General features: G+C 35.1%; 1 long non-coding RNA gene and 2 pseudogenes across 3 annotated transcripts; 1 reads left to right on the top strand and 2 right to left on the bottom strand.

The window, feature by feature from the left end:
* Nucleotides 1–3159: 3159 nt before the first annotated feature.
* Nucleotides 3160–3900, top strand: LOC143583066 (uncharacterized). Its single transcript, XR_013144091.1, has 3 exons — nucleotides 3160–3206; nucleotides 3360–3434; nucleotides 3522–3900. It is a non-coding gene; the product is annotated as an uncharacterized LOC143583066 (long non-coding RNA).
* A 537-nt stretch (nucleotides 3901–4437) lies between these two features.
* On the bottom strand, nucleotides 4438–7659 carry LOC143583055 (protein NRT1/ PTR FAMILY 1.2-like; annotated as a pseudogene). Its single transcript, XR_013144090.1, has 4 exons — nucleotides 7435–7659; nucleotides 6715–6932; nucleotides 5675–6226; nucleotides 4438–5322 (listed from the first exon to the last, which is right to left on the bottom strand). The product of XR_013144090.1 is annotated as a protein NRT1/ PTR FAMILY 1.2-like (transcript).
* A 2139-nt stretch (nucleotides 7660–9798) lies between these two features.
* On the bottom strand, nucleotides 9799–13753 carry LOC143583047 (protein NRT1/ PTR FAMILY 1.2-like; annotated as a pseudogene). Its single transcript, XR_013144085.1, has 4 exons — nucleotides 13049–13753; nucleotides 12102–12319; nucleotides 11159–11710; nucleotides 9799–10802 (listed from the first exon to the last, which is right to left on the bottom strand). The product of XR_013144085.1 is annotated as a protein NRT1/ PTR FAMILY 1.2-like (transcript).
* Nucleotides 13754–14068: the final 315 nt, after the last annotated feature.

Below are 14068 nucleotides of genomic sequence, written 5' to 3'. Positions count from 1 at the left end.
TACAAGAATTATACAAACTATATAAATATACTATAAGACCTTAAAATCCAAACATATGTTAGCGTGTCCTAGCTAGGCAATGACAAATATAACTAAACAAAGTTATGTTACTAATTGAGGAAAAGCATCCACATTGTCACAAAGATTATTCAAAATTATTATAATATTTTAGATCAAATACAAATAAAATTAACATGCTAAATGTGAGATCCAAGTAGAGTAATTATATAATTACTATATGATGTAATTACATAATTACTCTACTTGTATATATAGTTACTCTACTTGATTCTCATGTTTAGCACGTCAATTTCATTTGTACGTTAACCTTCCCCTTTATACATATATGGTCTTTCGTGTTGCATTTTGAAAGTGATTATATTACATCTATAATATATATAAACGAAACCTTTAAATGCTTTCTGGTTGATTCCTACATTCTCTCAAGCCATCAGAGTGCATTATTTGTAAATGGATGCTTCTCATGCATTTGACCCGAATTCACGAGTATGGGTCTCACCAAATCCAGATATTCCAAAAACGGGTTATAACATCTCATTAAATAAAAAACTAACCTCACCAAGTATTTGATATGAAAATCCTATAAAATAGGGATATACTAAAAATTAATATATGATTTCTTTAAAAAAAAGATATATATTATTTATAAATTAAAAAACAGTTTTATAGTAAAAAAATAAGCGAGTCATGGATTTCACCAAACCCAAATAATTTTTAAATCGGGTTATAACGTCTCATTTATTTACGAAAATCTTTCGTCATCAAATACTAACTTTTGTACAATAAATAAAAGAAAGATTGGATTTAAATAATCTCACCTTTAATGTATTGGCCAATAATAATCCCACCTCCGGTATTTCCCGCTGGCAGTCCCACCTTTTCAAGGTTTTTTTATGATCCCCCGTTAAAAGTAATTAACGGGGTTAAGTTTTAGCTGATGTGATTGGTGACTTGGCATTTTTATTTTCCTACATAGCTTTTACCTATATTTTTATTTTCCTACATGGCTTTTCTTTCATCATTATCTCAATAATAATAATATCTTCATCTCTGTAAATTCACCATGTCCAAATCTATCATCATCTTCTTCACCTTCATCACCTTCATCATCTCTGTATTATCCTAAAACCCTAACCCTAACTCACTCCCCATGGCTCTCTCTGTCCTGACCTACCATGACTTCATCCTCAAACCCTAACCCTAACTCACTCCCCACGGCTCACTCCATCCTGACCTACCACGGCTTCCCAATCGGACTCCTCCCAACGGACGTCCACTCCTACGACCTCAACACCACTTCCGGCGACTTCGTCGTCCCCTCGGTCGCCCATGCCGCCTCATCCTCCCGCCGGACAACTACCTCGCCACCTACTCGAAGAAGGTTACCGGTAAGATCGTGGAGAATCGGATCGCTGAGTTGAATGGAATTAGGGTTAGGGCTTTCTTCCAGTAGTGGGGGGTCATTGGGATTAAGATCAGTGGTGAGGATTTGGTGTTTGAAGTTGGATGGGTTGCATCTGGAGGTGGGGGTCGGGTCCGATGGTCAGCAGGTCATTCATGGTGGCTTTCTTGAATCTGGGTTTGATTGATGAAGGAGAAAGAAAGATTGAAATTGAAAAGTGGGTAAAAGCCATGTAGGAAAATAAAAATATAGGTAAAAGTCATGTATGAAAATAAAAATGCCTAGTCACCAGTCACATAAGCTAAAACTTAACCCGTTAATTATTTTTAACGGGGTTCATAAAACTAAAAACCTTGAAAATGTGGGACTGCAGCGGGAAATACCGGAGGTGAGATTATTATTGGTCAATCCATTAAAGGTAGGATTATTTAAATCCAATTTTCCTAAATAAAATGAAAATCCAAAAATATATAAAGCTTTGTGGTATTCGATTGAACGATGGATTCGATTGGATTTGAAGGTGGGTTCGACTTGGTGGATTCGATTGGAATGGAAGGTGAGTTTAATTCGATTGGAATGAAAGTGAGTTTGATTCGATTGAAAAGTGTATAGATTCGATTCCGTTGAAGTTGTGAGTGGGCTTGCAGATGCGGTTTGAAGTTAACTGATTTCAATTCGCAAGTGGAGCTGGTATCCGATTCCAACATCCATAAAGATCTTGATATTTTCAAGCAGATCTAATTATTTATAAAGATAGAAAGAAAAACTAATTAAGTTGTATAGACAAAGTACCTTAAGTTAGTTATCGGTCGGCTTAGTATAGACAATATACCACGAGCCATCAACTGAGTCGGGCAAGTTAAGCTTTCGGTTTTTCCAAGCCACCCATATCACTTGACAAAGGCTAGTAAACACGCTTTTTTCGACTTTCATCTTATAGTAAAGAGGATAAGCAACAACAAACAAGATAATAGATATGAACATGAGAATAACTGGGATTGACTCTCCATCCATGATGATCTTGAATATAAACAATAGCCGTAAATGCAATCAAGACCGACATAATAGCAAAGGAATAATACCACGCACCCAAAGAAGCTCTCCAATACCCTCTCCCGCTTTGGAGTCGATTTGGTCCGCCCCAAATGCCAACGAACAGGGGCGGACCCCAATGGACATAATAGCTAAAGCTGAATAAAGGAGAGTATATTGACCAGGTGTTGGTAAACTACAAGATTGAGGCACCCGAACATCACAAGGGGGCGGTTTTGCATCTCGGATAGGAGTATCATGCCCTACAAATACATTCAAGAACGAATGTAACAGTACTTCGTACATGGCAAATTAAATTGCTGTTTTACAAACAGAAAAACACATTAATATATCTTGATTTCTTTTATCATGCAACATATAAATTATATATGCATACTATATATTTATCCAATAACTGCAATATAATATGCCTTATGGTTGCTCTGATTTGCTATGCTTGGTAAAAATAATGCAGTTATTTACTATTTTGGCATTTTCAAAGTTAGTCCCCTTGATCAATCTAAAGGATAATCATGATATTTTATGCAAATAACCCTAAAGGTTAAACTCAATAATACCAACATTTTCTCAATTAACTTTGATATATTTTTTTTTTTTTGTGAATGAATTAAGTGTGAAAAGTTGCGTTCTGAAGTGTCTCAACTGCCCGGTTTGAAAGCAGGCATAGAAGCACTAAGACGCATGCAGGCACTCTGCAGCACTTGAGTTAATGGGTGAACGAGATGAAGAGGTACGTATGGTCTTTGCCGACCTAAACCCATTTTGACTTGCTACTCTACTCACTCATTTTTTTCACCTGTAATAGTGTTAGCCTATCATAAAATAAGTAGACAGTTTCTAGCAACAAAACTTATGCATATCGTGTAATTCTGCTTTCTTGTAGCTTGAAGAGCTTCGTGCTGATATTGTGGACTTGAAGGAGATGTACCAAGCACAAGTAAACATGCTTGTAAATAAGGTAATTACTTCTAAAAACATTACAAGTCTTAAAATAAGTCTGCAAAACAAAACATTTTTTACTCATGTTTTAAATGCTTGTATGCAGATCCAGGTGTTAAGTTCATCTACTGCTGCTGCCTAGGTTCCAGCTAAAGTTGGTGATGATGGTACATGATGTGATATATTATTGTAACATTAAGTTTATTTATGCTGTTTTTCTGTTGGTTTTGTTTTCCTCATATTATTGTTTTTCCTGAATTATTTTGTCTACCGTGTATGTGTTTGCTGCATAACATTGTGTATTATTGTCTTTTGATGCGGATTAGAGCTAGACTTCATTTACCGATTTTGCTTCCATAGCCTGATAGCCAATCATTTGTAAGCTTCAGATACATCATTTGTTATTTTGTAATTTCAGTTTATTATTATATATTTTGTTTGATATATCATATATGATACCGTAAGTGATTTACGTACAATTTTGTGGGTTGAAACGAGTCTTTGTCCAGAACTGGACAGGTCTAAGCAAATTGAGTCCGAGTTGAAACGGGCAGTTTTAAGAGAGTATCGGTTTTGTTTGGTTCCAAGTGTGTTCTACCAAATGGACTCGTGTTAAAATGAATTATTTTAGAAAAAGAAAAATTATAAAATAAGTCCACTTTTTTCTATGCGACTAGTGGTCACAAGTTTACGCGATTGTGGATCGATGTAACCCCAACTGCATACTTTGAATCACAAACAATGCATCTGAAATGACAAATATGATGTAAACTACGAATGCATCTATTGACGTAGATCTTGAAAAGGATAAGAATAAACTAACAAACGTACACAGTAAAATCTTAATTAGAGAGACTTGGTAGGATGGGCGTAAAGATTTCTTCAGTCCTAGAAGATAGAGAGATTGTCTCTCAATTCAAAAAAACCTTATATTTACATGTAAAGTATAATATCAAGCTAACATACATTATTACATTATGGCACAAAGAATCAAAACAGATAAATTATTCAATCTTATGATCCTAGCTTTTCGACTCGTTTTCGTCACCCGAATCACTAGTTTATCGTTCTCTACAACCGTTCTAGCTACACACGGACCGTAAGCCCGACTACAGACAACAAAATACAAAAAGTTTATGCAACTCATAATACCAAGGAGCCAATAGTACTTATCATAATGGCCCTTGTTGATATTAGTAGAAACCCAACTCTCTTTACCATGCCCTTTTGTTAAGTTGTCCACAGTGCTCAACAAAAGACTAGCCAACAAGTTTGCAAAGGCTGACCCGAGCATATAAAGGACCATGGCGATACTCGACATACTATTCGGGAATTCAGAATAATAAAACTCGTTTTGACCAATTATGTTCAAAGCATCCGCTAGCCCATTGAAAACATGTTGTGGAACAAGCCACATTGCCGACATTTTTATAACCGCTTGAGGATTATTCAAAAACCCGTCTTCAATCGCTTTATTTTTCCTTACGTGTTCTACAATCGCCGAAACCACCATACCGATTATTGAGAACACTAGGCCTGCCCCCATTCTTAACTTTACACTTATATGAACGGGTTTCCCTTTAAATTTTGATAATAAAGGGAGGATAACCCGGTCATATAGTATAACCCAAACCATTATTGTTATGATTGTGAAGAAGCCGAATGAGGCTGCGGGGATTTGTATACTTGACGTGATGTGTCGATCCATGGACCGAGCTTGGAGAACAGGAAACGTGGTTTGGCTCATGGTGACCGATAACATTATACAAGAAGACCATAATGGGCTCACTCTAATAAGTGCCTTTAGCTCTTCGACTTGATCTACCGTGCACACGCTCCATGGATCCTTAGCAACTGGTTCAGTACTATCTTCGGGTTTGCGAAGAATGCAAGCTTTATTTAAGAACCTAAAGGCAAAACAACAAATTGTAAAATTCATGAGTTGATTTGGGCTATCTTTTATCTCTAACATATCATACTCTACCAGTAACTCTTTAACGTGGATTAAATGTGCAAACCCTCCCAAATCATTTTACCAAAAAAATTTAGGTTATTATTGAAATAACTGTAATTATCGTAACCATATTTGATACTTTAATTATTTATAAAACGAAAGATTAAACTACGTTGGATGGACCACCCACTCGGGCCTAAAGGCAAAACAAAAATAGACATTTTTACGCATTACCTAACCCGCTAGATCCAGCCACCACTCGGGCCACATGTGCTAGAAAATAATGAGATGCACTGTCAAAGTACCTTAACTTATCGGTCGGCTTAGTGACGCTTGCATCATTTTTGTCATACGACGAGCCATTAACCGAGTCGGGCAACTTAAGCTTTCGATTTTTCCAATTCACCCATATCACTTGGCAAAAGCTAGTAAACACACTTTTTTTTTACTTTCATCTTGTAGTAAAGAGTATATGCAACAACAAAAAAGAAGGTAGATAAAAACATGAGAATAACGGGGATTCCAAACCCGACTCTCCATCCATGACGATCTTGGATATAAACAATAGCCGTAAATGCAATCATGACCGCCATAATGGCTGTGGAATAATACCACCCAGAAAAGCTCTCCAACACCCTCTGTCGCTTTATATTATTTTTGGAGTCGATCTGGTCCGCCCCAAATGCCAGAGAACATGGGCGGACCCCACCAGCTCCAATAGACATAATGGCTAAAGCCGAAAAAAGGAGAGTATATTGAATTGGTGTTGGTGAACTACATGACTGAGGCACCCGAATATCACAAGGGGACGGTTTTGCATCCCGGATCACTGTTGTTAACCATAGAAGAATCATGCCCTACAAAAACATCATAGTTGTGAAATAAATATATAATTTTTTTTTTATAAAATAACATTAAACTTTTTATATATAGTTATTTTATATATTCATAAATATATATGTATATAAGTCCATAACAGCATAACTATCTAATATTTAATGCTCAGTAAATAATAAACAAGCTAAGCTCGAATTAACTAGAGTTTGAAAAAAAATTTATCGAGCCAAGTTCTAGTTTTAAAAATAGTTACCAAGTCGAGCTTAATATTTAAGCATCGAGTTCGAGATGAGTCAGGCTCAAGCTCTCTAAATTTTAATGAGCTTAGCTCAAGCTCAGCTCGCTCAGAAGACGTTGGTCCCTAGACCAAGATGTCCCACCGGAAATCATTCAGACTGGATTAAGAAAAGTGACAAATATTTAACTTCATTTTACTTATTATCCAAATATTAAAAGATATAAGATAAAAAAAGTGCAAATGTATATAAAGAGAATGGCATGCTCATACCATGAGACTACATATCGAACCACGAAAAATGGTGAGGAATCGGCCGAGATATGAATCGGAGAGAAAAGCTCCAACGATCGGAAGGAAGTTGGAGGCAGCCGACCAGTTTAAAATGACGTTTGTGCCCTTAGCGAAACCCATATGGTAATCAAACATGAGGTATTGAATCATGTTTGGACTTAGTCCATAACTTGCCACCTTTTCAAATGATTCATTTGCTGTACATTTTCATATAAATTTAAAAAAGCTAAAACCATCAATATGTGATCATATGCATGCTATGCTAGGATGCAAAAACCAACCAAAATGTTTAAACTGAAGCAAGTTGGTCGGTTTGAGATCCAACGGTTTGGTTTTCATGGTTTGACAGTTTAATGTTTTGATCTGGTTTGAAACTTGGAATCAGGCGTTTAACCTTTATTGTGTCATATTCATATAATTATTTTTTGAATATGCGTTATCGTTTAAAAGATATTAAAACAAACTAATAAATTAAAAAAAATGGTTGAAACTTAAAACTGTCAAAACCGAACTATTAAACCAACCTAGAATGGAAAACCAGCTTGTCCGGCCAACCAGCTCTTTGATTTTTCGTTTACCAAATTATTGGTTTGATCAAAAAATCTCGTCAAATCTAGTTGAACTAGACGGTGAACACCCATCCGTTACTAAAATAAGTTGGAAAAAAAGTGAATATACAAATGATGAATCCATAAATACCTAAGATGAATGGCATGGTTCTTAGACCACCCTTTCGAATTCCTGATGAGTGGGCTTGATTCACTTCATTTTCTTCATGAACCTCCATCACTCTTTCTCTCTTTCTTTTATAAGTTTAATATCAACAAGAAAACAAACACACATATAAATACTTAGAATGAATGTGTGTGACGTTATACTAAATAGTTTATTTGCTAAAAAGAGTAGGAACAAATGAGAAATCGACACGTGTCTAGCTAGGAGAATGGTGCAGTTTTTGAATAAATATATAGCATCTTTCCTACCCTTCTTAGCCTGAAAAGTTATTTTTTTTATATCGTAATAACTTCCGATGAGAGCATTCTCAACCCGTTCCCTATAATTATGTGAGGAAAATTTGTAAATTATAAGGTGAAGTTGTGAGTGTGAATTATAGGGTGGAGAGAGAAATGTATTGTTTTATTGTAAATTTGGGGAAACTTTGTTTCCACATATTTATTTTTTAATATTTGTTGAGTTGGTTGAGAGTAGATGAGAGAGAAAACTGTAATGATAAATGTATAAAAAATATTATTTAATTAAACAAAAGAGAGAAATGTTTTAGTGTAATTATAGAGATAGAGATAAAAGACGGACTGGGAATGCTCTGAGATCTATTAAATAAATATCAAAGTACGTTGAGCTAATGATATTGGGGGTGCAATCGGTGTTTTCTCTTTTTTGAAGATTGAAGGTTTAAACCCTGCAGTAAGCACTTAGATGGATTTTAAAGTAGAATATTATGTTACGAATTACAACAAATTTATTAAACAATTATAGAAATATATGAAACGCTATGCCTTTTATAATGAAATAGATGAGAAGAAGAAGAGTACGGTGTGATTTATAAAGTGGCAAATAAATAACTATCCGACCAATAAATAGGTCCTTTGATTACTAATTATTTAACATGTCCGATTGTAACCTATGTGTTGAATAATCGATTTTTGTTTGATACATGATCACTTTTCACGCTCTGTAATATATAATATGGTTATTTAATCACTTTTCGCACTCTGTTTCTGACTGTGACTCCGATTATATTTACATCACGAATCATATGGAAAATTGTGCTATGAATAAACGACTGATTCAAATTGGAAACTTGGCTATGATTGAAATGGGCGGCAAGAAGAACAAAGCATTAGCATTGGAATTTGGGTATGTGACAAAAGATAAACCTTGTAATAATCGTTTTTTGTTTGATTATAGCTATTGTTTGTATTACATAAACGGTTAACTTTGAAGGTTTATATATTTATTGTGTCAATTACAATAATTATACAAACAATATAAATAGACTACAAGACCTTAAAAGCCAAACATATGTTAGATTGTTAGCGTGTCTAGCTAGACAATGACAAGTTGGGTTGAAATAAGTAGTAATTTCCTACATACAAGATGTCCCTTTCTTTTTTATATAACTAACAAAAACAAGTTAAATATAACTAAACAAAGTTATGTTACTAATTGAGAAAATGCATCCACATTGTCATAAAGATTATTCAAAAGTATTATAATATTTACATATATGGTCTTTCGTGTTTGCATTTTGAAAGTGATTATATTACATGATATAACCAACATTTTATTTAGAGGTGGTTATGCTATTTAAAAGTAAATTACAGTTTTCATCATTTCAATAGGTAACAAATTTTATTTTATTTGTTCTTAAACTATAAAAGTAACATATAACTTTTAACAGTTTTCTTGATTTCTTCTAACAGTCGTTAACTTTGGGCATATTTGTCCCATGTATTTAATTAAAAAACTAAAAAATAAATTAAATATTTATAAAAGCTCCCCTCTTTTTATTTGTTCTCTCACCCTCCATAGTCTTTGTAATGTTCGTACAAAAGAACTAATCAGCCTCGATTCTTGAATCGTGATTCTGAATGGTGTCGGCTGAAATGAGGTTTCTGATCAATATACATGCGTGACCTAGATGAACCACGATTATCGGAGAAATTAATCGTCAACACAAGAAACAAAAGAACACCGTTAGTTCACTGGACAACCAATTAAGTGATTAAACGCCTAGCTACCGTGACCTAAAAGGACTTCATTTTATTAAATGAAAGAAAACATTTATGATAATTTGAGCCATACCAAGAACATATTATTATTATTATTATTATTATTATGGACCACAAGAATGCAAACAGCAAGTCACGCAAAATGGGTAGGTCAGCGTCAGACGACGGGCCAAAACAAGCTCCAAGCAATTAGCAAAATGACTAAATGAGTTCGGGTTTTAGTTCAGTTTGAACACAAAGCCAACCTGTAACCCAAGCAACCCATGCGCACCCAAACAGTGCATTTAAAATGACTGATATTGTATAGATATAAACTTTTATTAAGTCAAATTCATATATTATAAAGCTAGAAATAGATAGATTATTCATACTTTATGATCCTAGCTTTTCAGCCAGATATAGATAAACTGATCAAACTTTTGATCCTAGCTTTTCAAGCCGTGGTCATCAGTACCCGAATCACTAGTTTTATTGCTGTCGACTACCATTTTATCTGCACACGGGCCGTAAGCCCAACTACATAACACAAAATAGAAAACATTTATGCAACTCATAATACTAAGGATCCAATAATACTTATCATAGTGACCCTTGTTAATGTTAGTAGAAACCCAACTCTCTTTACCATCCCTTTTTGTTAAATCATCCACAGTGCTTAGGAAAAGACTAGCCAATAAGTTTGCAAAGCCCGCCCCGAGCATATAAAGCGACATGGCAACACTCGACATACTCTTGGGTAATTCAGAATAATAAAACTCGTTTTGACCAATTATGTTCAAAGCATCTGCCAACCCGTTTAGGACATATTGTGGGACGAGCCACATTGCCGACATTTTTATAACCGCTTGAGGATTATTCAAGAACCCTTCTTCAATCGCTTTATTTTTCCTTACGTGTTCTGCAATCCCTGAAATCACCATCGCGATTGTTGAGAATGCGAGGCCCACCCCCATTCGTAACTTCACATTTATATGAACGGGTTTTCCTTTTATTTTTGATAATAGAGGGAGGATAACCCGGTCATATAACATGACCCAAATCATTATTGTTATGATTGTGAGGAAACCGAATGAGGCTGCGGGGATTTGTATACTTGATGTGATGTGATGATCCATTGATCGAGCTTGGAGTACTGGAAATGTGGTTTGGCTCATGCCCACCGATAACATTATACAAGAAGACCATAACGGGCTTACTTTAATGAGCGCCTTTAGCTCTTCGACTTGATCTACCGTGCACAAGGTCCATGGATCTTTGGCAATTGGGTTGGTCGTATCTTCGGGTTTGCCAAGAATGTAAGCTTTATTTAAGAAACTAAAGGCAAAACAACAAATCATAAAAAAGGATGAGTTCACCGGTGGCGAAGCTTGAACTGAGGCACCGGGTGGGCCGAGCTCAAAATGTATACAAAATTTCACAAACGAGGGGGGACCGGGCTCAAATTTTCAGCCAAAAAAGGCTAAACTTACACTACGTATAAAAATTATCGGCCGAAAACGGGTAAATTTACACTACTGCGCAAAAAAACAGGGGAGGCCGGGGCCACCCCGGGCCTCAATGAAGCTTCACCCTTGGAGTTCACTAGGGTTATATTTAATCTCTAGTTGATACTTGATAGTCTAATTATTTATAAAAATAGAAAGAAAAACTAAGTTGTATAGACAAAGTACCTTAAGTTATCGGTCGGCTTAGTATAGTTTGCGTCTTCTTTGTTATACCACGAGCCATCAACTGAGTCGGGCAAGTTAAGCTTTCGGTTTTTCCAAGCCACCCATATCACTTGACAAAGGCTAGTAAACACGCTCTTTTCGACTTTCATCTTATAGTAAAGAGGATAAGCAACAACAAACAAGATTATAGATATACACATGAGAATAACTGGGATCCCAAACCCGACTCTCCATCCATGATGATCTTGAATATAAACAATAGCCGTATATGCAATCAAGACCGACATAATAGAAAAGGAATAATACCAACCAAAGAAGCTCTCCAATACCCTCTCCCGCTTTAGATTATCTTTGGAGTCGATTTGGTCCGCCCCAAATGCCAAAGAACAGGGGCGGACCCCACCGGCCCCAATGGACATAATAGCTAAAGCTGAAAAAAGGAGAGCATATTGACCAGGTGTTGGTAAACTACAAGATTGAGGCACCCGAACATCACAAAGGGGGCGGTTTTGCATCTTGGATCAGTGTTGTTAACCATAGGAGGATCATGCCCTACAAATACATTCAAGAACGGAATAATATATCTCACCAAATGAAATGCGCACACGATGAATTTGGATTGAATAACTGTCAATCTTATAACCAGAAAAATATAACTCTAAAACCAATTACAAACTCATAACCATAATCACAACTTGATTTGATTATATAGACCATATATGACTCGAATTTTAATAATTATATGTATACATATAGATTATTTGTTATTTTAGTTTATTTTGTCTTATAACTCAGGTTATTTGAATCAACCAGAATTCGACCAAATTCAAATTCGAGTTTTATTTCAAATTAGAATAGCATGATTCAAATAACCTGAATTCTAAAAAATATGAGATAAATATAAATACAAAAGTATAAAAAGAGAATATAACAAGATACGTACCATGAGACTAATGATAGAACCGAGAAAAATGGTGAGGAATCGGCCGAGAAGTGAATCGGCAAGAAAAGCTCCGACGATAGGTAGGAAATGGGTGGCAGCCGACCAGTTTAAAATGACGTTTGTGGCCTTAACAAAACTCATATGGTAGTCGAACATGAAGTATAGAATCATGTTTGGACCTAGTCCATAACTTGCCAACTTTTCAAATGATTCATTTGCTGTACATGTCCATATAAATCTTAATAAAAACTTATGAAACTAAAACCGTCAATATACGCTATGCTAAGGTACTTAAAACTAACCAAACTGTCTAAACAGAAGGAAGTCGGTCGGTTTTAGATACAACAAGTTCAGATGTCACAGTTTGATGGTTTAACGGTTTGTTTTGTTTTGAAATTGGAACCCGGCTTTCGACGTTTATTATTTGTATATTTCTTTTATTTATGAAACATGTAGTCATGTTACTCATGTCAGTATATGTATTATAATCAGTAACTTTTTTTATTATTTGAAAGAAAAAAGGAATATTGTTGAGCCGAAGTGTAACTGAGAAACTTCTCTATCTCCTGGGATGGGATAGAGAAACGTTTGCACAAATCTAAAACTCCCCTGACCCTACTTAATGAGTAAGATAATACTGGACACGTTTGTTTGTTTGTTTGTTTTTTTGCTTGTTTGTTATCATTCAAATTATATTAATTCAAACTAATGATTTTGAAAAGATAAAGTTGTTGAAATCGTCACAACCGAATCGTGAAACCACCAAACTGGGAAAACCGGCCAGTCTGAGCGACCAACTCAGCCAGGTCACTTTGGTTTGTTGCCAAAAACTATAGTTAGCGGTTTGGCCAAGAAGTTTTGTCAAAACCGGCTGAACTGAACGGTAAACACCAATCCGTTACTAAAAAATATGAAAAATAATAAACAAATGATCCATCCATGAATACCTAAGATAAATGGCATGGTTCTTAGACCACCCTTTCGAATTCCTGATGATTTTGTTAGTTTCATTTCACTTTCTTGTGTAGAAGGAGCCTCCATCTCACTCTCTCTTTTACTTTTCTTTGTTATATTTGTATAATATGAACAAGAAAACAAACATACATATAACACTCAGAGTGAGCGTGTGACTTTATACTAAAAGGTTATTAGGCAAACGAGTAAGAACAAATGAGAAATCGACAGGTGCTAAGAGGAATTTTGTGAAAACGCATAATATTTTTCGCAAACAAAAGACTGCAAGAATCACTTAGCACTCTCTATTTTTGACTCCATTATGTTTGCCTCGTGAATTATTCGGAAAACCGCTCCATCAATAAACAAGTGCTTCAAATTCAAAACTTCGTCGATGATTATAATGGTCGGAAGAAGAATAAAATGTTAGTGATTGGAATTTGGGTATGTGACAAAAGAAAAACTGAAAAATAATCCATTTATGTTTGAGGTTTGCTCTTGTTTTTATTACAATAAACGGCTACTTTTAAAAGTTTATGTGCCAATTAAAATAATATACAAGCAATATAGATAGACTATAAAACGTTAAAATCCTAAATTCCATTAGTGTGTCTAGCTAGACTGTGACAAGTTTAGGTTGAATTGAATAGTATTTTGGTATGAGTCAAAAACAGGTAAGGTTGATCCTACACAGAAGTTGTTAACTATATTTACTAGATTTTCCTTGTTATGGAAAGTGGTTATATTACATGGCATTGTTAGGTCATAATTCCCTCTCGAACACAAGACGGTGTCAAGTTGGGTCGAGTGGGTCAATTTTGAGTTATTGAAATGGTGAGTTAGGTTTAAATAAGAAGTTTGATTTTACTAGAAAGGTTAAGAAGAGAATATTTTAGTCTACTACTATAATATTGAAAATCACTTCCTTTAATTTCAAAAACCCACTTACATTAATTTCGAAAACCCATTTACATATTCACTCATCTCCTATAACCACCAACACTCCATCGCCC

Source organism: Bidens hawaiensis, unplaced genomic scaffold (genome assembly GCF_021521415.1).
Source record: "Bidens hawaiensis isolate Kalapana, Puna unplaced genomic scaffold, B.hawaiensis_p1.1 tig00001511_1, whole genome shotgun sequence".
Taxonomy (NCBI): Eukaryota; Viridiplantae; Streptophyta; class Magnoliopsida; order Asterales; family Asteraceae; genus Bidens; species Bidens hawaiensis.
Note: the sequence above shows the minus strand (reverse complement) of the source record. Positions and strands in the feature narration are given on the sequence as shown.